The sequence below is a fragment of the Semicossyphus pulcher genome, unplaced genomic scaffold (assembly GCF_022749685.1).
Source record: "Semicossyphus pulcher isolate SPU_LCO1_2020_fin unplaced genomic scaffold, fSemPul1.0.p SCAF_19, whole genome shotgun sequence".
Taxonomy (NCBI): Eukaryota; Metazoa; Chordata; class Actinopteri; order Labriformes; family Labridae; genus Semicossyphus; species Semicossyphus pulcher.
In genome coordinates this window covers 19,775,944-19,789,495 of record NW_027211692.1, presented here as the reverse complement: position 1 = coordinate 19,789,495, position 13,552 = coordinate 19,775,944, and positions in this window count along the sequence as shown.

Sequence of the window (13,552 nt, the reverse complement as noted above, 5' to 3'; positions counted from 1 at the left end):
ACATCTGTAGACCTCTGCTTCCATAAAATATCTTTTGACAATAGAACAAATAAAAAAAACATTAACGTAAAATTGCATTTAGGGCATCTTTTTGTTTGTTGTATGGCATGTGTTTTGGTATGTAAGGCCAGTGGTGGATAGTAAGTAAGATTTATACTATACTATATTACTCTATTAACTGTACTGAAATAGAATTTTGAATATTTCTAATTCATGTATATTAATGTTATGTAATGTAAGGTAATACTGTACTTTATTTTTTTAAGTAATATAAAACCATTGGTCCTCGCAGGAAAAAGGTGTCGAAGGTGTCTACGCCCTGTTACTACTTCCACCAGAGAAGTTCCCTTTTAACTGTTTGCATGGTCTCATTTAAGTTACTGTGCAAGCCACAATGACGTCAATATTCCAATAATTCACTGAAGTTAAATACAATCAGGTATCACAACTTGTTTTTCCCATTTTAACTCTACCAATAATCATCTAATGACCCAACAGATGTGCAATATATTGTGATTCTCTTGGCTCAATCAATCATTATGTTGGAAACCAATGGATTAAACTACCCAACATGGTTAGAGTAGTTAAAACTACAACATTTAATAATTCATTCATCCATCCATTATCTATACTGCTTATCCTGTTAAGAGTTACCAGGGGGATGGAGCCTATCCCAGCTGTTATTGGGTGAGTAGGCGTGATCTGGTCTGACACATAAAACCATTCACACTCACAAACACACCTACAGGTAATTTAGAGTGATCAAGTAACCTAACGAGCATGGGTGTGTCCGAAACCGCATACTATTATACTAATCATACTCATCATACTAACCCTGACGTAAAATTGAGTATGTCATGCGTTCCCATCTCATAGTATGCAATTTTGTGTATGCGAGAAATGCCCAGATGTATACTAGATCGACCCGGATGTTTGAGTATGAGACGGGAGCTCACTGGTTGTACTCAACCGCCCCAAAATGCATTGCGGCTATTCAGCTTCTACTATGACGGAGATGGACCGGAGATCAGACTGGACACACGTAAACAATTAAGTCACATGATACAGAGAAGACGGCTGCTAGTATGATGCGGACAGCATCCTAAGAGTCAGGTTAGTAGGCAGTATGCAGTACATACTGTTTGAGTATGTAGTAGGCAGAACGTTAGTATGCGGTTTCCGACACAGCCCATGTCTCTGGACTGTGGGAGGAAGCCGGAGTACCCGGAGAGAACCCACGGAGAGAAATTCCACAATGTAAGGCCCCTGCTGGAACCAGGAACCTTCTTGCTGTGAGCACCAGTGCCAACCACCGCACCTCCGTGCTGCTAATCAGGTTGTTCAAATTAAATCGTACGATTCTAAAGTGTGTGCACCTAAGGTAAACTGGAGATAACTAATCTATTAGGACTGGATTACTGGAAAATTTAGCATTGCACTTTTCAATGGATTTGATGGCTATAATAAAAGAATAGGATAGTTTTTCCTATTGACATGATTGTGTTCCAGATGGAAGGACATCGTGTTTAACTTTTAGTAACTCTGTCTTAGCTTGGACAGCACATAATTGGAGCTTAAGCTATACCAGTTTTGTCTCTAAACAAATACACACCAGTAATCAACAATGTCGACCCTGGAAAATTCTTAGATCAAGGAATGACTTTCACTGAAAGCAGCGTCCTTATTACGACAGCTAAATCCTCTCAAACCCCTGACCTTCACTAAAGTCTGTCTGTCTCTGTATTCTGATGATTTGGCTCGTGATTCCCCGCTCTGATTAAAGCTTGTCAGGAGTGGCCACCACAAATTAACATGCACTCCTTCATTTATTTCTCCTTTCATCAGTTGCAGGGAGAGAGGAAGCAAAGGGCCTTGGGGAGGTTGGAACGGGTTAGTGAAAGAGGCATGTAAGAACAGAGTGGGAAAGAGGGGTGTAAGAAGCAAACAGAGCAAAGCAGAGAGCTCCCTGTGGCCTTAAGGGAAACAGAGATGGGGCTGGGGTTGGAGGAGGTGTGAAAAGAAGATGCTGGCATGAGGAACAGGGAGAGATGATAAGAGCCCCTGGGGCAAAGAGAATTGAGGCATAAGAGAGCTTGAAGGGGCGGAGGGGGGGACTTTTGTTTGAAGCAAACTTCATATCCACTTGATCCACTTCTGAATTTTGATCAGAACTTGTTAGATGTCTGGAACTGTCTCCCTTTCCCTTTTCTTGTTTGGCTACATTCTCCTTTTCTCCTTGTCATTTCCTCTCCCATGCTCCTTTGTTTCTTCTTTAACACAATGGGACTTTATGGAGACAGAATAAAGGAAACGAATGGGACAGAGAAAGTCGTAAAAAAAAAAAAAGAGAAGAGGCTTAAACTTGAACATACCTTTTGATGATTTAACATGAATACCAAGGTGAATGTATTTGTCATTCAATGCATTCACTTTTTCCTCTTATTTTAAACACATATTTTCTTTCCTTGCTGAAGGATCTACTTTCTTCAAAGAGAAATCAAATAAGGCTGGTATTTTCACATCATCTCTGGCTAATAAAAGCATGAATAAGGCCTAGACAGACGCTGTTTAAAAAGGCTGTAAAATTGATCAATGGTGTTTTTTTTCCTTCACTTAAACGTCAACATAAACCAAGGTCCATCCTGGACAAGTGTGTCACTTGGTTGACTTATGTCTTTTTTCTTGATTGGTCTAAGATTCCTATTCTCGAAATTGTAAAGATGGTGGGAGGGAAATATCTAATTTTATTATTATTATTATTATAAAGTACTCTATATTAACACCATATTTAAAATATAATTTCCAACCGCCCCCTCCGTCGCAAAAACAAAACAGGTCCCTGCCATCGTTTTCAACTTGTTGAAACTTTCAAGCTAGCCTGAAATTGAGTACGTAGTATAAGTAATGATAACGTTAGTAGTCAGTAGTGAGTTGATGACGGTTACAGCTGGCTCGCGCATCGCCGAAGTGGTTGCCATAGGTTGCACATAATGATATGTATAGCATCACCCTGTCCTTTAATGCGATTGGCTCCTTAGGTTTGTGATGTTTAAAACCTGCCAATCTGAAAACGTGTTGTTCAGCCTGTCCTTGGTACACTGCAGTTTAAAAGCAGACAGGCCCAGCCATGGAGATGACTGCTTATGTTGTCCCTGATATGTCTGGTAGTGCATGAAAAACACCACATGGAGATGTTTACAAGGTTAAACACTTGATTTTCACTAAAGGGGGTCTTTACCCAAGGTCATCATCAGTATCAGTTGAAAAAGTTCCATACTTATGTGATAAAATACTCATATTATTACTTTTTACAAGCAAACATTTTGTTGAGTTGTAACACTTCCCATTTCCTGCACAGCAAGTGTTTCAAATGTGCCTTTCTTGTACACTTGTTAAAAGCACTAGTAGCACAGAGTAAGAAGGCCAACAAAGCCTATTATACACTAGATGACTTTGAAACGACTTTTTAGACTACAATCCAAGAAACAATTTTTACAACCTTTGATTCTTGGTTAGATTATTTTCCATCCTGCTCCTGATAAATATTACAAGAAGTAAAAAGAACAATGGAGCAAAAACAGACAAGCTTTTGGCCACAGCTGCCCTTTGTGTCTATCGGTTAGCATCATCATTGGTGATTAAGGCTGTTATGTTAGCTGGGTTAGCATAAGGAGCGAGCAGACCACTAGCAAGGCATTTCCTTCCCCCCTATTTCAAACTTTTACTAGTTGACTTGAGCTAACCGCCGCCAAGCTAACATTATGTCTGAATCACAACAGAAAGCTAGCTATCGAACTATCATGCGACATTCAGTTAGGACATGGTGAAAGCAGCTCTTGGAAACTTAAGAACAAATGTGTCAATTCACATATTTTTGCTCTACTGCACAATATAGTGTCAGTGAAATGTCCTTATTTTCTTTTGAGACAACAATGACATTTCGAACTCAACAATGACAAGACACTACACTTTTTTACATTTGACACTGGCTTCCATTGTGTGTCCTTTAAGTATTTTACCTTCCATGAAGTCAAGTCATTGCAAAGATGGGTTGGAAAGAGAAACTGAAACCCGAATCTCTTCTGTTCTGTCTTCTCTTTCCTACTTTCTTTCAGTACGATTCAAGGGCATCCTGGAGTTGAGAAGCGAGCGGTAAATAAAGCCGAGATAGTTACGTGATTAGTCTTTCACGCCAGAGAGAGTTAAAGTTTGACTAAAGCCACTCTTCTTGCTTTCTCTTCTGGCTCCTTCTCTCCTGCTCTTCATCTCTCTCTCCCCATCTTACTCAACAACTTGGCTGTCCCCTGGCTGAACCACTTCTGCTTAATAGGAGTGTATGCGTGTGTGTCAGGGTTGTGTGTGAGTGTGTCAGAGTTGTGTGTGAGTGTGTACATGCTAAGCCATCAATCGATTCTCAGAGTGTAGCTGAGGCTACCGCTTTAGCTCAGCAGCATTAGAAACTTGCTTAACTTTAAATGTCAGTTACTCACTGACAGGAAAATTATTATTTAAACTTATAAACTTATTATTTTCTTGGGATGGACAGAGAGACAGTTTATAAGAAATGGTGAAAAAGATGATGTCGTCAGTGTGGAATGTTTAAAAAAAAAACCAAAAGCTTCACTATTTCACTACTCGTTGAGCCTTGACTTATAAAACATTTAGCATACCTTCAACACATTTGAATGTTCTCTGAGCTCTGTGTCTGGTTTGATGAAATAAGTGGAGTCATGCATAAGTTCAAGTCTTACAACAGATCACATCCATGTAGCAAACAGGTACAGCACCAGCCATACAGTAAGTACCTGGCTTTTAAAAGAAATGGGAAATGAAACCCTGATTGGTTTGGTCCATGGCCTCCCACCCATCAACACACCCATGAATAATTAAGAGAGTTAATACAACCCCATGATCATCTCTGGAACTAGCAATGTGGTTGGACACGTCCTTAATGCACTTGCGCCATACACTTTAGACTATGTTATTAATTGTTGGAGTAGGGCCCTATATTTTTGCATGCTTGGACCTGTAGTTATTTCTCATTTCATTCAATCCTCTCACAAATGCTTACTCATAATATCCTGATGTCATGGTCTGAGGCTGTCCCCTTCACTGCCCACTCATTGCATCATTTCATCAGTCTCACCATAAGTTATCAGCCACCACCACCATCACCAGGGTCTGTGTCCATGGAGGGATTTGTCTTACTGCCGTTCAGGGAACACTTTCTGACAAGACTTTATCATCATATACTGTATTATCCGTTAAAATAGATAACAATATTTCACTTCATTTAAAGTTGTTTTGCCTAAGAAATGGCCTAGTTTGGTGTACAACTGCCTTTTAAATGTATTTTTTAATATAAAAAAAAAAATACAGATTAAGGTATGAGCTAAAATACTGGATACTACAGTTCCCATAATACAACTTCATGATTTTTTTAGAGATCTTCTTGCACCGATACCAGTATCGAGTATCGGGCGGTATCATAGCTTAAGTACTCATACTCGTAAAACTATGCAGGTACAACCCCCCCTATACCGGTTTGATTTATGGCTTGACGTTAGCCTCCCGTTAGTTAAGCAGGTAGGCAGAGAAGGAGCACTTTTCAGATAAAGGCTTAGTCCTCACACACCACACTAACATATACACTCACGGCCAAACTGAAACTAACAGAGTGTAACATTAAAGCAAACTTACATATTCATGGACGCACACGATAAAAAGAGTCAGTCTGCGATCACTGATGTCTCCGTAGTAGCTGCAGTAAACAAGTCCGGGCATGTCTCCCTCGCTGCTGTGTTTCGGGGGGATGCGCTATGTAGTGCTGCATTCAGGTGCGCTCAGACATGGAAGTGCTCATTTTTTACACTATATGTGGTATGTTGTGTTATACTGAAATCCACTGAATGTGCTGTAAGTTACACAAAAGTAAAATGTGTGGTAGTGTCATGTTTGTTTTGTTAAGTAAAACCAAGTTGAGTGTTAAAAAGTCCTCATATCGGTACTCGGTATCGGCAAGTACCCAAATGTAAGTACCTGTACTTGATAAAAAAAGTGGTATCGGAGACAATAGCTTGTAAGATATTATACATGCAGTTAACGGCACTGTAGCTACAATGATAACCTTAATTATAGGGTAGGTTAGGAGTTGTCTGAGAATTGTAATGATGTCAGACGAGTCCCCAATAAGAACTGACATGATTTCTACTGTATAAAATATAATAGATGTAATTAGGTTTCAATTAATATACGAACACCCACGGTCTGCATTGGCCAAATATTCTCTGGTGTAAATACTGATGCTCTGACCACTTATCTCCAAATAAGACTCAGTTTTTAATTTTCCTTTTTGAACTTTCCTTCAATTACATCATGATTAAGTTTAATTGGAGCTGCTAATAAGTCCTGTGAGCTTTATAATTAATGTTTATCTCAGCCATCCTCCATCTCAGTGGAAAAAACTAAAAAAAAAAAAAAATGAACACACACTTCATTGTTTGTGGCAGAGCGATACTTTAAATGGCCTTAGATGACTGGCCTAATGTAGCCGAATTGTCTTCAAACACACCTACCTAATGCAAAGAAAGTCACTCAAGAGTCAGAGAGATAGACATTATGGAATTATAAACATAAACATGCTGGTTGTAGTGTTTGCAATGTAATGTTTTCTACATCATACCACAGTGTAATTAAAATCAATGTATTCCCATCAGGTGTTAAAGAGTTCACACGCACACACACACACATACTCTGTTGTACTCTGTTTGCGTGTGCCAAAACCCTTGAGCATAATGTAGAATGCAATGTTAGGTCCTGTCGATATGCATTTATGTGTGATTCGATTCCATTGGATATAATTTACTACATTATTAGAAACATAAAATATTGATAACATCTTGGCTAGCCCGGAGGGCTTCAAGGAGTTTAGTAGACCACTTTGTCATTATATCTGACAAAATTACTTTTTCATTGCTGTCATGTGTCGTTTTTTATAGATTCAATATATTTTTATGTTTCAGTAATTGATGTTTAACTTTTTATACCTCACAGGATTGATTGGTGAAGGCTATTTTCTGGATTTCAGCTACAACAGGCCATGTGAGTCACCTGATTTAGTCTGTGTCTTCCCTTTGACTGTGCAAAACGTCTGGCCACAGATGAAACTTGTATCATTGTCCTATTTAACATTTCCAGATGCAACACTTGAAGTTTATTGACTCTGCCTTTCTCTGTGTCGGCCATTATTATTTCAGTAGTTCTTATTTTTGCACGTTAATGCAGACACAGTATTGTATGACAGCATCCATATGAAGGAGGAAAATCAGGGATTACCAATACACATGTATCACAGTGATTATATGCAGCACTCACATGTTTTCTTTTACCAGTTAGTAACTGGTGATCCGATATATTCTTTGCCTACTTAAGACAAAGGACCATCTCCCTGAAGAATCATGTTTCTCCAAAGTTTAGAACATTGAGGTCTTTTCTCAAACACTAAACTAAACTTGTATGTCTTTACAGTGAATATTTTGTGTAAGTAGTGCGATGGCAGCTACTGGCCTTTGTGGCTGCATAATAAGGGAAATGTCAGGATGCAGTTTGTTTTTCCTAAAAAGACCCCAATACATCATGGGAACCTTTAAAGGAATTATGACAGCTTAGATATATATCTACCCTAAACTGTTGTTGTACTTTCACCCACTCCCAAAATCAAAAACAATGTAACTTGAATGCCTATAAAATGACAAATCCATAATTCAGATTAGCTCTTAGACTTTAGTCTTAATTTAAAGCCAGTTTTATCTTAGCAGAATGGCTGACAGAATTATGACCTGTTGACTGTATAGTTAAACTTTAACATATACGATAAGAAACTCCTTTTATATTCAACTTGGTTCCCTCCTGTAGCATCAAACCCCTGTGGTGACAGTGATGGATTGTGTTTGTTTTAGGATCAGATTTACAAAGATAGGATCTTCTGATATTTATTTATTTAATTTTTTGCAACAATCTGGTTTGCAATAGTTTATAAAAGCCAATGCTTTTATCGGAGCCCATAGGTTGCAATGAAATTTAACCAACCTCTTCAATTCTCTGAATTATATAATCCGACCCATTCTCATTTTCAGGCTGTCAAATACCCACAAGCCCAATCTAGAGTTAGAAACCAATACTAAGTATACAATACAAGTAATTGTTGTTTAGTTTGGTATTTCCTGTTTTACTTAGTCACTTTGTCTTGCATGTTGACCTACTTCCTGTGTGTTGTCCTGCCCTTATTGTTTTCACCTGCTTCTTGATTGTCTCACCTTGGCTCACATCCAGTCAACACCTCAGTCGGTTAGCATCCAGCCAGCTAGCCAGCAGTTTAGCTCCCCAGAGTCTCTGCTGCCTGGTGCCAAAGAGACCCAGCCGTCCAGGGCCAAAGAACTGCCACCAGCCCACGAGTTCCAGTCGGCGGCCCAGCCAACTCCTGCCCCAGTGTTCCATTTGGCTCGTGTCCCTTGTGTCTCAGCTGGCTGTCCCTGCCAATGAAAAGAATGAATTGCATGACCCCAAGTCTGCTGCCCCTGTTGACTCGCAGCCTGAATCCCCAGTTGCTGTCTTTGCTGATCATCAGCAAGACTCCCTGCATCAGCCCCCATTTCCTGCTGAGCGATGCCGGCCCCTAGTTCCTGCTGAGCGCCGTCTCGTCAGGTCCAGACCCTCTTCCAGCCCAGCCGGAGGATACCTCTTCTGGTTCCCTGTCGGCGTCCCGGGCCGACATCTGATCTTGATGAACTGTAGCTGTTTACAGTTCCTGCTAAGCTCTGTCCGCCTGGTAGACCCTCTGCCCATCCTCCAGAGATGCTCCATCCAGCCCTCATGCTTGTTGAACTGTGAACCCCAGTTAGTTTTTTGATACAAGAACACTTGTCCCTGCTAGCTCTGCTAGTTCCATCACTGTTTTACAACTTGGCCAGGAGGACACTGACTCAACATGAAAAAGTGACACTTTCCTCTTCCCAGCTACCAAGAACCACTAGAACAGCAGCCCTTTTAAAAAGTTTGTTTCAATCTTTTAGCTTCAATCAGGGCTAACAACAAAATAATGTATAATAGGAAAGTGAAGTTGAGCAACCAAAAGTTACCAACTCAAATCAGGATGAAAGGACCAATCCTAATTGAAAACAGGTGAAAAAGGAATTTAACAAAACGCTAGCACCCCTACCAAACCTGGGCTGTAACATCAGTTGGCAGATCTGTGACATATAACACAGAAACATTTGAACTGGCAGTCTGGCTTGAGGTGGAAAAGAGGAAAGCTAACAGGAGCCCAATAAAAGAGATCTTTTAAACCACAGGCTTGAAGGCCGAAACTGATCAGCTTCCAGGGACAACCTACACACAGTCGATCATTTACCCTGCCAAAGCAGCCAAGCTCACCTGCAGCCCATCACACACAGGCATCACCAGAGGGGGAGTCTTGTCCCTGTTCTTCACGAGAATCAGCCTCCTGATGACGTTGCTGTTTCCTACTCTTCTTCATAAGTTGCTAGTGGGATGTTTTTTTTGCATCTGGCATCACTAACAACAAACACATTATTGCATAATTAATGTGTTTTACTAAAACATTTTGCAGCTTCAGCCACAAGGTTTTATTTTTTATCTAACTCTCTCTTCATCCAATTCATTTGTATTTTCATTCTTCTCCCCTTCTTGCGTCTTAATTTCTTCCACCTTTACCTCTGACATTTCATGGACTGATCTATTTGAAGGGGCTTGGGGAAGTGACAACTACCGGTGGCACTGCATTTGTCTTAAGGCCTTTTCACACATGCGCTGCACTTCTGAAAATGTCCTGACATTACCGGTGCTGCATCAGACGTTAACCTGCCAGCACCCTGGTATGAAGTCCATGTGATGTCTAAGCAATCTGAAGTGTGAACACAGCAGGTAAGGGCCTTATACTCTCTACTGCTCTTGCCAGTTGCTGGTATTATGTTTTCTACTGTTGTGTTTGCAGGGCAGATAGGGCCTTGTGCATGTAATAGTGGCAATTTCTTGCTGGGAAGGGCAATTTTGGACAATGCCAGGACCTGATTGTCTGGAAATTGTCTAGAGTTTATGTGTACAAGGGGCTTTACTGTATAGGTAGCCTATTGACCATCTTGGGATTATGAAACCACTAATCAGATTGGCTGGTTCCAACATTGAGTAAGGCCTGTCCAGCAGTGCATTAAAAAAAAAAAAAAAGATTTTCCCCATGTTGCTGGTGGTGCTGATGTGGCCTGTAAGGATGACTGGCTTTTTAATAATGTTATTGCAATGCTTAGAAGTCTATGGGGCGGCTGTGGCTCAGTGGTAGAGTCGGTCGTCTTTTTATCGGAAGATCGGTGTCAACATGTTCAAGTTTCCTTGGGCAAGACACTGAACCCTGAATAGCTCCTTAAGTTCATAGCCATTGGTGTATGAATGTGCATAGATCCTGACTGGAGATTGGCATAGTGTGTGTGTGAAAGGGTGAATGCACTTTGAGTGGTCGGAAGACTAGAAAAGCACTACATAAGTACAGTCCATTTATCGTAAACATTCATGTTACATAATTTGCTTGTGTCTACATTTTCCAAGCTCTGTTGTGCCGACCTAATTTAATATGTCTTTTGACATGACTATTGCCCTAGTGTTCTGTGCTCAGTATACTGTGTCTGTGTACTGTATATTGACAGGCAGATAACAATCTCCTAACATCAAGACTCTGAAGACAGCTGTCTGCTTGTCCAAAGGTTTGTTGATGTTGCGAGGAATGTTGTGAAACTAACAAAGTACAAACATAAAAAAGGCATAATCAGTTGTCTGCTTGCTTTCACATGCACATATATCCTACACACAATGTAAATATAGACAACTCAATCATAAATATAAAATAACTCTGTTTTATTATCGTCACAGTATTCATTGTATTTTTTTTAAAACCCAAATTAAATATATGGAATGGCATTTAAACCTGTAATTAATTATGAATTCAAATATTTGTTTGCATTGCATGTACTTTCAATGGCCAAGGTAACTCACGACAATGGTAGAATTAAAGTTCATGAAACAAAACATTTACCCAAAAGAAATGATCAGACAATAATAGAACTATGTAACCACATTGTTGTCAAAGGCATGAGATGTTCGTGCAGATGTCACTGGATTAACTCAGATGCAGTATTACATTGCCGTTCAGCCATATGTTCATTAACTTCCTGATTACTGGTCACATGACACTGCTACCTGATACTGATTTCCTGTCACATAAAGTGGCCACAAATGTAAAACAGAATCACCTTAAACTCACATTCTTAAACAGATATAAGATTTCTAACATGATAACAGCCTACCCAGTGTGTTCCTATTTGTCATTTATTGTACAAAACATTTAAAAAAAAAAGTGAAAATAACTTCTCGGGAAAAAAAAAAGAAAGTCATGGCGTGGAAATAAAAATGAAGAACAATGGTTTGTCCTCCTGGATTGTTAAATGGAATGACAAAAGATCCCATTTGAAGTAATACAGCCCTGTGTATTGTGAATAAAGTGGAATGTATCAGACCGTAAAAGATTAGATTATGTACCTACCTGCACGCAAATGGTCAGGGAAATAGATGAACACACACACACACACACACACACACACACACACACACACACACACACATCCAGAGATGCACACATGCTCATACAAATTGCACACAAGCACTTAGACAGGAAATGTTCCCTCTCAAATAGTCTCCGGTTAAATGCCTTTTACACACACGTACACACAGCCAGATGGGTTTTTAGGTCACTGCTATGCCTGTAGCAGAGCGAGGGAATGATGTCATCTCAACCTGTTGAGATGTTGTCTCCTGGCATTTCTTAAAACCTGTTGACCGACCTCTATTCTCAATGCCCTCTGAACAGCGCAGTCTGCAGGTAGGATGACTGCGCACTGATTTAAAAGGGAGCTGATGGTCAGCACTGAACAATTAAAAAAAAAATCACATGAGGTGCCATTTTCAACACAAGCCACAGTATATAAAAGTGACCACAGCTGTGATTAAAAAATGGCATTATCAATAACACTGACCAGCCATGGAAATGTTCTATCTTTCTGACAGCTATAATCCATGGAAACAGGCTGTTGGGGAAATCCAAGGTGAACAAAGAATCTTCTTTCTTTCTTGATGCTTCTTAGAAATACCACATCACAGAAGTAAAGCCTTGTGATTTTTCTTCTTTAGAACCTTGTTTCTAATATGACTTTTATTAACGTCAGACTTGAAAAAGCCTTCCTGTAAAGTTTCTTTGTTGAGTTTCAAAATAAGGAACTGTCCTTACCATTGTGCTGTGAACTCACTGACCCACTCAGACAGAAAATACTGATAACTTACTTACATGTAACTATACTTTGTCAAGGTTGGTTCCAAATTCTGTCATACGCTATTGAAAATAAAATATTGCAAGCTCTAGACCTAAAATGTTAGTTGAAAAATACTTAGGGGATATGTTCTTTCTTTAGTGTATCTTAATACAATACCGACATAGCCATATGTACATTAAAAGGGAAATTTGCCTCTTCCTAATGCAAGTCCAGATGGAAGAGATGGGGGACACCATCTATAGCCCTTGTTCTCTATGAGGCTTCAGAGCTGACAAGTTGGGTGTATTCCAAAGTTTTGAAAGGAAATTCCCTTTGTGCTTCAAAGGAGAGTTTGCTTGCTGCATGCCAGAGGGATAGTAACACAAAGAGGGAATTTCTTACTAAAAGACACTGACGTCGGAGGATATCTACAATGTCAGTAAGAACTGCAAAAGTGTCATATCATTTTCAGGGTGAACATAAGAATGCTTCTCTTTTTTTGCAAGGGAACTACCCAGATTTGTATATTTCACCCTCCATGATAAAGACTTTTTGAGCCAGACTTGAAAAGATAATAACCCATCTTTTAACGAGTAGTTGGATATTTGACTGTAATTTCAAAGTTTCTTATGCTCAGCACCATTTTTGCACCAGATTGTATATATTGTCATTCATGTAAAAAGTGGAAAAAATTTAATTTTTTTTTATCAATACATTTTTGATAGTGTCCCTTTCTCTGAATCTTTGAATTTTACTTACTACTATCTCATGTTGGCATGGTAACAGGCCACTTTAGTGATGCATTAAAGGTTTCTTTTTTTAGTGATCAATCTTTAATTGGGAAAGAAAAATAGCAATTAGAGAGAATGCCTTATATGGTATAATTAAAATGGATTTTGAGGACATAAAATATTAATACAACTGGATGAAATTAGATCAAAATATTAGTCATTGTGAAGAGAAGCGAGCCTGATTCTCCCTGAAAACATTGAAAAAGGGGATTTTGGATGATCAGCTTCTGTTACTTCTTGGGGACACTTCTACTCTACACCTCTTTTATCTGTTTTATGAGTTTAATGCCCTACATAAATGAAGTTTATTATCATCCGTCCTTCAGTTGATGAGGAGCCGTTACTTAAGTGCTGAGCTGTCAGCGCGAGCTGAATCAGACTGATCTGAAA